The 12955-nt window shown below is 32.8% G+C and overlaps 1 protein-coding gene across 2 annotated transcripts in view; it reads left to right on the top strand.

The window, feature by feature from the left end:
- Positions 1-12955, top strand: part of unc-13-4A (BAI1 associated protein 3) — a 233402-nt gene that overhangs the window by 55324 nt on the left and 165123 nt on the right. For both annotated transcript variants that reach the window (XM_076416392.1, XM_076416393.1), the window contains exon 3: positions 11810-11836. The gene's annotated coding sequence lies outside the window, so the exon portion shown is untranslated. The remainder of the gene's footprint in view (positions 1-11809; positions 11837-12955) is intronic.

The raw sequence follows: 12955 nt of genomic DNA, 5'->3' as shown, positions 1-12955 counted from the left end.
ATCAATAACTTATTTACATTATGGCCCTGTCACTTCCAGACCAGATTATCCCAACAGTTTGCATTACCTGCAGATTGACGTCCCTTCTTTTACGTAGGGCATTAAATTTAAATGGTAAATTGAGTACCTTTGTCTAATGTTGTTATAAAGTCTATTGTCTCGACGTTATTCTGGGTGTATTAAATTTCAGATTAAGTTTGACGTCTGGAAACATATCATTTGGATAAAAATTATAATGTAGACGTCAAATTAGGCCTATAAATTAGTTTTAAGGGATCTTTACAAAGGATATGAATTCGGGCATTTTCAACGAACTGCAAAAATTTTGTTCACTCTTCTATGAAATGAAGCTTGTCAGTGAGGCTTCAACATGAAGTTACAAATACACGTGATGCCATTTAATACATCATCTATTAATACAAAATAATTATTTAAAAGAATCCTGACAAAATAGTAGATCCTTTAAAATTAATTTATAAATCTAATTCTTATTTTAAAGAAATAAAATAGCGACTTATAATCAACTGTACTAACTGTACTACTGATCTAACTCTATTGTAACGAAAACGAAACCCTTATATTGTAAATGGATCATTCAAAAAAAATAAATGATCAATACCTCGACTGTCATTATAGTAAAATTATCCATTCGTCGATCTTCTGAATTGCACTGTTTTTGCATGACTCCATAAAATGGTTTCGAAATTTTGTTGTTCTGAGTTCTTTTCTGAGTTTGTTCGTTCTTCCACGCCTATCCAAGCTATTTCAGTCCACCTTTGATGGTCGTAGACCCTGAAGTGTAAGCTTCTCTTCAATTTTCAATTAAATTTCAAGTATATTGTATTAGTTCACTGCAATTTCCATTCTCCTTTGGTGGCCTGTGATGGTTTGGCCAAGAATTAGAGGATGGTTTTCAAAGCACTGATATTCCAGTGTCGCATGGCTAAAAGACTGAAAGCTAAGCAACAAACCACCTTAATCTGCGATGTTTTCTCTCAGTACAGTTAGTTATATTGAGAAAAATTTTGAGTAACTGCAGAAAGAATGGCAATTCAACGTCAAACTGTCTGATTTTCTTGATAAATTATCTCTTTTATCGCGCGTTATTCTATTGTTGCTGTTTACTTACTCGTTCGTGCACAGCCATGAAGATATACAATTTTTAATAAACTGTAAAAAATCAGTAGCAGATGAGTCGCTAACAGAATCGTAACAGCTATTCCGAAAGAGTGAAAGTGTACAAGATTATATACTTAGTATAGCCTATTTAATTAAACAGTAAACTCACATGATCAAAATGTATGCCGTTAATATATCGCAATGTTGCCGCGTGAACTTTGACTTTTAAAAATTCTAATGTACATAATGTCATAAAATACAATTTATTTTAACATTATAGTACGTCTATTATCGAAGGAAACTACAGTTTTACAATACATCAAACTCTTGATACGCTATGAATCCGAGTTCCAGGCGCATTTTTTATGTAGTGATAACCTTGAGAGGCCCAATCCACTTAATTAACAATTATATATTCTAGTAATATATTTTATTTTTATTAGGGAGTATATTTGCCTTCTTACGTTTAGTTCTTGTTTCTTCCGTTGCTTTAGTGTCTTATCAAATCATTGTGAAATCACTGCATTTGTTCTTAGTTTCTTCTATTATTACCTGTGCATATCCCTAATTCATTTGCCATATAGGCCAAACTACCTGTGATCTCGACGCTTTTTGACAAACTGTACATTAAGAGACTTAAAATAATCGCAGAGGAGAAAATACACGAGTAATAAACACTAGAACAATAGAACAAATACGTAGATTATTCAACCAAATTAACAAAAAATTGGTGATAAAAAATATTGCTCCGCTGCATTTCTCGATATATCTCAGGCCTTCGATAAGGTATGGTTGGATGCATGTTAAGTTGAAAAAACTTTTGCCCCATACGTACTTTCAGCTGCTGAAATCATACCTCACAGACAGACATTTCATTGTCTAACAGGGTGACGAATACGCTGACCTACACCCAATATATTCGGGTGTTCAGCATGACAATGTTCTTGGCTCATTGTTATCTATTATATACAGCTGACCTACCAAGGTTAAGAAACACTACTGTTGCAACATATGTTGACGATACAGCGGTTTTATCATCACACGAGGATCCAATATCAGCCACAAGAAACCTCCAACTTGTCCTCCTCCATGTCCCTCAGTAAAGTTGAATAACCATGAACTTCCACAAGCAGACAACGTTAAATATCTGGGAATGCATTTCGATCGACGTTTGACATTGAGGAAACATATAGTGACAAAACGCAAGCAGTTTGGGTTTAAACTAAACCAAATGTATTGGCTGATAGGGCGTAAATCTAAATTATCATTAGATAACAAGGTTTTGCTGTATAAGTCAATACTTAGGCCCATTCGGACTTATGGTATTGAACTGTGGGGTACAACTAGCAAATCTAACATAGTAATCCTCTAGAGGTTCCAGAATAAAGTGTAGCGAGTCATCGACGACGCCCTATATTACCTCTCCAACAAACTGATTCTGCACGATATCCCCTTAGGACCCAAAACGAGTGTGATTCGAAGTGTTATTGCGAAGTGCTCTGAAAGATGACAGTGTAATGCATAGGCTCAAACGCAAATTACCATACGAACTGATTAATAGATACATAGAGTGAGATTTAATAATCTCTAGAATAAGTTAGGATAGACTTTAAAATAACTTAGTATAGTATCTAGAATAAGATTTAGATTATAAGTTATACAGCAGATCACTTACTGAAAAACTCTTCTACATGTGAGGATAATTATATTCTATAACGGAAATCATACAATAATACTTATTGCCCAGGGGCAGATTGTTGAAGTTCTAAGAGATTAATAAAAAAATATATGCAAAGGGGTTAGTATTCGTTGTCTCCTCATACATTCTATCAAATACTCATGTATATTCTGAACTTTTACACACAAAGCTATACACACATATATTTCACACTCCAAAATACAATTTCCTACAGCTATCCCTGATTAATTATATACTCAACTTTATTTCTTTCCACCCTCACCAATCTGTCTTGATAATTATCAACATGAATCAAAACCCCACATTCAGTCAATTCATTCAAGAATTTCTGAAACACTATTCCAGTCTACAACTACACTATTAATTTTCAATCTATCTAACACTTCGCATTCCACCTTTTATCAACATCTCGTTCTGTGTGTTTAATAGATCTCATCCAGACTAAGGGTTTTATTGTAGACAATTCTGTCTTGTACATTCTACTCAAACTCATGTCCACTGTAAGACGATGATGACAAGAGGTAAAGAGGACCCAGGAAACAATAATAGGTGAAAGTCTTAAGAGAACCTGGGACGAATGTAGATACTACAGAGAGACACTACCTAAAAGTCAAAGTAACAGTTCCAGCTTATAAAAAATATCATTTCAAAAACTTTCGACCATAAAAATACATTTTATCCCGAAAATGTACTCGCCTATCCCGAAAATATATCCGTCCGGAATCTTATTTTGAAAATATCCCGAAAATATCCTGGAGACAAGTCCTAATCCACATACTAGAAATAAAAGTAAAGGTTTACTTCCACAGCGGATTTGACGACTTCAAGGAACCCCTTCGGACGAGTGTCACCAATCGGCATTCCAGGCTGCGTCTTCGCAGGAACCGAAGCCACATGTTCCCCGAGATACCATTTTGGATCTGATTGTTCTGATACCGTTGAGATTCTTGACTTTTGCAAATTTTCAAGATATCAAGTATGGCGGAAAACGAAAACATTACAAGATGTTATCAAGAACAGTAATTTTCTAACGTCAATTGGCTCTCGATAATAAAAAGAACGTTTACAGTTTAAGTTTTATAAAGGATTAGAAAATGACTAAATATGTTTCGTGATTTAATCTACTGCATTAACTACAAAAAAACGAAAAATATTAATGTAATTTTGTGTCGTTCATAATCCACGAAAAAGAAAACCTTTAGCAATTCCAGTCGGGTGTCGGGGACGTGATGAAACCGAGGCGGCCGAAGATCCAATATGGCGGGCGTGGCCACGGTCGACGACCCATAGAAATCCGTCTAAATTAAACGCCACCACTACCGTCGACATCCTGCCGCATCTTCTACTTTCAACCCTTTCGGAAGATTAGAACGGAAATAATGGAAAATTGAATCGGGCACATCGGTTATGGAGATGGATTCCTGCTCTCTACCCTACACCCCTCCGCCCCGCGGGCCTGGTTGGTATCACGTTTTCGAGCGGAATTGTTGGCACTGTTTCCAATTTTGCGACCAGACGTCGTTTAGCTTTTAATCGCGTATCGCATTTAATCTTAGTTCTGTGTTGTCGAATCATTACGCTGTCGACTGGAAAATGGCTGTGATTTTTTTAGGGAGCGTTGGTGCTCGAGGGTGTTTCATTATTAAATAAAACATCATGTTAGACAAAAAGCAAAACGCATTAAAACCAAAATAAAACAACTATACTGGTTAGTCGGAAGATACTCTCAACTTGATCTAAAAGCAAAGAGATTGATTTATCAGACGCTCATAAAGCCAATTTAGACCTATGGGGTGCAAATATGGAGCTGCAAAAATTCAAATCCACTAGTCGTCCAACGCTATCAAAACAAATTTCTTCGATTAATTACCAATGGCCATCACTATGTAACCAACGAAGAACTGCACGATGACCTGGAAATCAAATGGATTTACGAAGTTATCCAAGGTTTCGCCTTGAAACACGAAAGAAGATTACTAAATCATACTAACTTGGAAGCAATTACTAGACAACGCGCAGGATATCAGAAGATTGAAGCGAATCAAACCTAGTAACTATAGTTTAGTGTAAACTATAGTTTAAGTTATTATAATTTTATAATTGAGGAACACATATTGATGTATTTTCTCGCGCTCGTCTTGCTTGTGAATTAATCCAAGTACAAAGGAAATGTAGTAATAAATTAATTTATTATTAAGATTGTACTAAGCATATCTAACAAAGATGTTATCAAAAAAAAATTATTGAATATATCTAGAATTTGTATTTTAGAACACATAATCCTTTCAATAAACCAGTGAACTTGCATCATCCATATTGATGACATCAAAATGTCGCAATGTTATCGCATAAACTATGAGATTAAGTTCATTTTGGCTTTAGCTTACAACAAAATTCTAATCTAAATAAAGTAATTAAACAAAAATACTGTGACAAAATATAATTTGTTTAATTTTTATAATTTATTTTTTAACATTACAGTAAATCTAATGCATATATTATCGGAGAAATTAAAACTCCAATTAATTATACAGTTTTGATAGTTTGTAGGTTAGGGTTGTGTTTTATTATATTTACATTGATTTTTTTCTCACCATCTATGGGTTACAGTTCTAGGCGCATTTTTTATGTAATAATGTGATTAACCATTCCTGTTTCCAGCATGAAGAATAATATATCTGTAAACCTAATTAATTGTTATTTCAACGTTCACCCTTAACACTATTTTTATCATCATCTTGCCTGAAGTACTATTGGATATATTGATCCCATTCTGAAATATTCATGTGTCGTATATTAAAATAATAAGTATTCCTTGATATCAGTATAATTTTAAAAATTGTATTATTTAAAAGCAATGTCTGGAAGTTTTATTATTAGACATTAGACTTCGTGGGTTATCTTTACACCACTTAAATCCTACATTACCTCTATAACAATCTATGAAAGGATGCTCTACTTCCCTCAGAAAACAGCATATCTCTAAGATTTTTATGGATACAGTTTCCTGACTAACAGTTTCCTCTGAAATAATTGTATTAAGTTATATTTATATTGAAAAAACCACTCACTATTTTTATACATTTCATAGAATTGATTTCTGATAAAGCTAACACCAAGCTGATTTTGATTCGTCATCCGCTTGGTATGAGGACGATTTATTTTCGGCGAATCTAGGATTATATTATATTTTCATTTTCTGAGACTTTCCAGTGATCGTATCCATTAATATTCACCACCTCTCTAATGATTTTTACTGACAAGACGGGGCCACCGTTATGTCGTTCGTGTTCGAAGTAGCTGATTAGGGATATAATCTGTTTTATCTGGCTTCGGCATTTTCAATCAAAGTAAAAATTAACAGTTATTTAAAATATATTAAAGCAAACCGTAACAACGTTTGCCGAAGACCATTTTGAAGAATATTGCAGACGTTTGACAACCAACAAACCACTTTAGCAGGCTGGTTTGGTTAGACGTTCGACCTTATGAAACAGCAATTTTGAACTAGTAAGAAATGAGATGGACAATATTGTCTTATTCTAAAACGAATTTACAAATTGCGATCGCCAATATATTGCCTCAAAATATACATCATCCTTTCGATATTAAATCCGTAAATTACCTGAAAGATAGCTATCGATTGACTATATTACAATAATGCTTTAAATTTAAAGAATTTACAGGCCAATATTTTTCTACCACTTTTTCTCGTATTTCTGGCAGAACGGAAATCAGCGTTTCAAAAGAGCGATTGGCAGTTTCATGCCAATCTGTCAGTCCGACCCAATGAATCAATCTGAACAAGTGCTAATCAGGAGGCACTAAGTCTGTTATACTCGAGTCCGCTGAACGTGACAAACGTGTAGCGGAGCGTTATCATGCCAAAGCATAACTTTACTTGTTATTGCTACTTGTTTGCAACAATAAGTCGTTCGATGTGTACAATTTACGTTCCTAGATATTTGCAATGACAATTTGAATAGGTTTAAATCTTAGATCTATGCATACGATCGCTGGACAAAACAACAATCAATTGAATGGGTCTTCCAAAAAGAGCCGAATTCGATTGCAGCGAAGCAAATAATAGCCTGTTTCTTCGGAAAAACGGGATATAAGGCAACCGTGTCGTTAGAGCAACGTAAAATGTTGCATTCTGAATGGTACACAACCATTTGTTTACCAAAAGAGCTTCGTGATATACGAAAATATAATCGGAAATGATTCTTCATCATCTCCGTACCTCCGTTTTTATTCCCGCATATCATGGAGAGTACCTCGAAAAAGGAAAACGAATTTTTGGTCAATAAAACACAGTCTTTTCATTATTAGGATCAATATATAGATTAGCGGCTCTCGTTGCAATATGGTTAAATGTTATTAATAGTTAACTCCGAGAGAAAATGCCACAATGTTCCAGTCGAACTATTAAAACTCTAAAAGAACATTTAAAGAACAGACCATTTTCCTTTTACGCCAAAGACCAAATTTGCGCCTTAAAGATTCAATAATCTCCCGTGCGCTTTCCTGCATTCTCGTTCCTTCTTGCGAAACTCGTTACATAAAGCAAACGGTAACAGAAGTTTCCTGTCCGATGTGGACCGACCTCTCCCGCTTAATTGCTTTCGAGGCCGCGTCAAAAACCATATAATTGAGTCGATCTCGATCGAAAGTAAATCAAAACTTATCGGGCCACCCCTGGAACCTGAAACTTTAGTTTAAAGGGCTGTGGGGAATGCGCCGCGATAGGGGTCGGGGAGCGCGGTATCGAGAAACGAGATTGGAGCTTATCGACAATTATGGAAAAAGTGGGGTTTGATTTTTTGCTTGAAAACAGTCAATACAATGGAGTTATGTTACTCTTTTTAATATTACAAGGGTTATCCGACAATTATTAAAAAAAAGAGGTTATTTGAATTCCTTTAAACCAATATCTTAATGTAAACTATTTTCTTTCTAAATAGATAAACGGCGGCTATCTCCGTGGTAATTTTACTACTAGCATTGGGAATTATCGACTGAAAATAGTCGAAACTAATGAAGTAATTACGATTTTCAGTCAAATATACGGTTTGATTGTTTTTCAATTCGAGATATCAGACGAAGACGTATGAATTACTTCACCTATAAATTGTGAGAGAGAAAAAGATAGCGATAATTATTTGGATCAGTTCAGTTTTCCAGTTGTCCCAAATACTTTCGATCGAATTTAATGTTAATATTTGGATAGTAATAAACAAATAATATAATTAATGTAATTAGTCGTTATATTTTATTAGAATATGCTTATTTTTCCAACCGTGGGGGACGGACTCGTACTAATTTTAAAAAATAAAAGGAAAGGAATAATTGCTGAATACTATAACGTTGCAATAAATAATTTAATCTTAATGAAGTACAATTATATTTATATTTGAATGTTATAAATAAATTTAGATAATATAATAGAACTTAAAAAAAAACCTAAAAACTAAAGGTGTGCCATAACCATAAATACTAAATAGAAACAAACTTATTCCTAATCATAGAAAAAAACATCCATGACATAACATATCGCACAATAACAACCAGACCCTTTCTAAAGTAAAATAAATTCCTTTCATTATTGAACCACATTTTTTTCAAGGTCGTGGCTAGGACGACAGAGTCAGAATATTAAAAAATCAGTCAAATTAAACAAGTAGAACCGAAAATAGTAACTAAAAGTATACGACTGAAACAATCACTAGTAAAATATAATAAAATCAGTCGGAGTGAAAATAGCGACTGAAACAGTCGATAGTTCTTTTCAGTCGATAGTTCTCAATATTAGCTACTACCATGGCTTTTTATTTCAGTCCTTTAGACAATATTTATAAAATCTAGTCGTCTTTTAAGAAGGTACTAGTAATAGCCCTGTGATTGAAATCGATCGACCACAATTTATAAGGTTAATAATTTTTCTCGCGTAAACTTCAAAGTAATATGTTAAAATCACTAAGATTTGTTTTGACAGACTTTTCAGTATAAGGTCAGAAATATACGTGATATAAAACATTAGTTACAGTAAAAAATATCTGTATATTAAAATAGATGCAAACTATATCAAGAGTTTCCTGCATGAAGTTGAAGGCACAGATTCAGACTCGTGTTTCATTTTCAGTTTTCAAACCCTTTCAGTTTTCTTTAAAAATATTATATTTGTGAAAAATTTTCCAATTTTTTTGAATATTATAATTGTGCATGTTCTAATTCCAATATTAAACTTGTAGCTACATCTTTTCGATAGGTTAATGCAAAGCATTTGTGAATACACCAATACTATATACCTCAAAGACTATCGATGTGGACTTTAATGAAAGATTTATTATTTAAATTACAACTAGGGATTGCATCTTGGTTAAGCAATACTCTTTGATACTTTGTACCATAATCATCAGTTCTGAAATCCAAAGAACAAACTTTTCTATTTAGAAGCTTGATGTATGATCTCATAAAAGATACCCTTAAATGTATCGCTGTTTAGTTTCAAAAACAATTTCTGCTCTAGAATCCTTTCAAGTTATCGAACAAAACGAGATTATAAAATAAAGTTACTACTTAGAGTGCCTTAAGAGGAATAAGAGACAAACGCATGTTTTTAGACTTCATAGACGTTCAATTCATAAATTTTATGAAGATTTGACATCTTTACGAGATTATCAAACAGGATTCCTCGACCAGGTTGTGCTGGTCAAAAAACCGTAAAATGTTTTATCCTGTAATATATTATGAAAGGGAGCAATTATCAATAAATGTAATTTGTGAATGTACCAAAAAGTTTAAATGAACTCGTAAATTAAGTTAATTTAGGACGGCTGTCATACCCCGTTGTAACAATTAATTTATAGAGTATACTGTTAAGTTTTTATATCAAGCTAGGAAATGTTATCCAAAAGTTTGCCGTGTAGTTTATTATAAACTGGATAAGGAACAATTAATTTAATTAATATATATATATATATATATATATATATATATATATATATATATATATGTATATATATATATATATATATATATATATATATATATATATATATATATATATATATTAATTAAATTAATATATAATTAATTTAATTAATATATATATATATATATATATATATATATATATATATATATATATATATATATATTCATCAAAATTCATTTGTACTCTTAATATATAGGTGAAGATGCTATATATAACAATCTGTCATTTTCGTAATAAAAGATTAATTAATAGCCAAGAAATTATTTAAGGAAAAATCTGGTAACTGGTAAGCTTGGTAATAAAACTCACACAATTTTAATTCATATTGTCTAACAGTAAAGGAATAAAACTCAACAGGGATAACCGTCCCACTAACCAGAGTGTGTGAGAGCGGATTTATTATGAGATATGTCGTCAATCGGTAGGCTTAATGGCGAGGACAGTGGTTCTGAGGCCATATGAAGCAGTACATCCGCTCTAGAAATAGCTAGTTAATAGAGAGAGTCCCTAAAATATGATTTTCAAAAATCATAACGAGATAAATTACTAGATAAGTATTATAATAACAGGTCAATTGAAATGTCCCCGGCCTACAATAGTAAAACAATTTTTTTGGCAAAATTAGCTTTTTTTATTCAACATAATTCCCTTTAAGGGTGATACACTGATTATAGCGACCCTCCAACTTTTTGATACCATTTTTGTATGACAATTTGTTCTTTGCTTCAAAATAGGCCTCAGTTTCGGCGATTACCTCTTCATTCGACGAAAATTTCTTGCCAGCAAGCATTCTTTTGAGATCTTTGGGAACAATAAATAGTCGCTGGGGGCCACATCTACAGAATACGATGGATGAGGAAGCAATTCGAAACCAATTCATGGATTTTTGCTATCGTTTTCACTGACTTGTGACACGATGTCTTGGTGAAGCAGCACCTTCTTTTTCTTCAAATACGGCCGTTTTTCAGCGATTTCGTCGTTCAAACGGTCCAATAATGATACGTAATAGTTGCTGTTGATGATCCATCCTTTTACAAGGTTGTCAATGAAAATTATTCCATGCGCATCCTAAAATACAGATTCCATAACCTTGCCAGCCGACTATTGCGTTTTCCCACGGTTTGCAGCGGGTTCATCATGTACAGTCCACTCGGATGACTGTCGATTGGACTTCGGAGTAAAATGATGGAGCCGTGTTTCATCCATTGTCACATATCGACGCAAAAACGCGGGTTTATTTCGTGTGATCATTTTCAAACACTGCTCCGAATCATCAACTGGTCGTTGTTTTTGGTCCAAAGTGAGCTCACGCGGCACCCACTTTGCACAGACTTTTCTCATAACCAAATATTCGTGAATGATATGATGTACACGTTCAGTTGATATTTTCTGCTGAAATAGCAGATACTCTAAATTCAATAAAATGAAATTCAATGAATGAAAATTCAATTTCAATTTATGGCCATTCAATATCATTTTGTGGATTTTTTTAATGTTTTCGTCGGTAACAACCTCTTTTGGGCGTCCACTGCGTTCACCGTCTTCGGTGCTCATTTCACCACGTCTAAGCTTAGCATACCAGACCTTGATGGTTGATTTTCCTGGGGCAGTGTCCTGCAACTCGGCATCAAGCCAAGTTTTTGCTTTAACTGTATATTTTCCCTTCAAAATGCAATATTTTATCACCACGCGAAATTCGTTTTTATAATTTTTTTTTTAATAACAAAAGTAGCTTTACTGTCAAATTTATACACGCACCTTTTGAATGTTACGGATAACTAAAAAACAGGCCGGGGAAAGTCCATTCAAACCAGTCAATTGACCTGTTTTATTATGTTATTACGACATATAAGCTATTTTGAATTTAAATTGCTTTGAACTTGGTTTCAATGTTTTTTATTATCACTTTTGAAATTATGTTACATTATATACCTCAAATATGTTTTTTAATAAGTTTTTAAATTATTCATAACTAATTCCATGTCTTGTTTCAGATTTTATTACGATCTACTATAGACAAGGTAAGCAAATAATCTCATTTTAGTTTAAATAAAGGTTACTTATGAGTTTTAATATATATTTTAAATAGGTATAATTGATATTTAGAATTTAGAAAATGTAAAATGCTTAAGAAGTATTGGATCAATGAATAATTTTAGTGTTCTACACATGTCCTGTAATGTTTAGCGTAAAATATAACTTAATTACTTACTGCTATTACTACTATTACATTACTGGTTATTCATATTGATAAATTCAATTCTTGAAACGGATTTATAAATCTCATTGTAGTGTAAACGTAATGCTTATAAAGTAAATATTCATTCGTCATATCAAGTTATAAAACAGCAAGCGGATTTCTTAAAAAGAACAAATGAAATTTGTCTGGTCGTTGTCCCACCTGTATAGCTTCGTTAACCAATTTGCTGTTGGTACTCTTCTGAATTATATTGATTTTCGCTTCATTGATGCCTATACCCACAATTACCCAAACGTATTTCACTAAAATTGAACTAAAGTAATCTCTGGTTATCCGCGGGGGTTACGTTCCGATAAGATGGCGACGGTTGGTGAAACCATACATACACTGATTAAAAGAATAAAAGCATGTAATTTTTGTGATATTTATTGTCGAATTTATTTGTCTATTCATTAATGAAGAAAAATCTATGTAAATAAGTACATAATTATAAAATTAATTTTCACTTATAGCAACTAAAATGATAATAGAAAAATTAAATTACAAAAAACAAGTATAGTACGCAAGTCACAAGGTTATATGCACTTTGAAAATATAAATGTAACAGTACAGAGTTTCTTTCTTCAAAAAATGAGAAATTTGTTGGCTGTTTCATCATTTTCTGCGCTTCTTTATACGGTTACATTAAACCCTGTAGATTACTATTAAACTTCATACTTCGCTCTAGTAAAACACAGACAGAAATGAATGTATATGTATTAATCGTTCTTTTAATAAAACATTTATTATTTAAAACATATAATATGATTATAATATCTTTATAAATAATAATATTGCTTGTTTCGACTCATTTCACATTAACGAGCGTCTGCTGTATTTTGTTATTTAACCGTAGTATTACAAATAGCATTGGGCAACATCATTTTAATTAATTTTTCTC

Source organism: Rhynchophorus ferrugineus, unplaced genomic scaffold (genome assembly GCF_030347505.1).
Source record: "Rhynchophorus ferrugineus isolate W39M unplaced genomic scaffold, kcgeb_rfMv2 rfM10, whole genome shotgun sequence".
Lineage (NCBI taxonomy): Eukaryota > Metazoa > Arthropoda > Insecta > Coleoptera > Curculionidae > Rhynchophorus > Rhynchophorus ferrugineus.
Note: the sequence above shows the minus strand (reverse complement) of the source record. Positions and strands in the feature narration are given on the sequence as shown.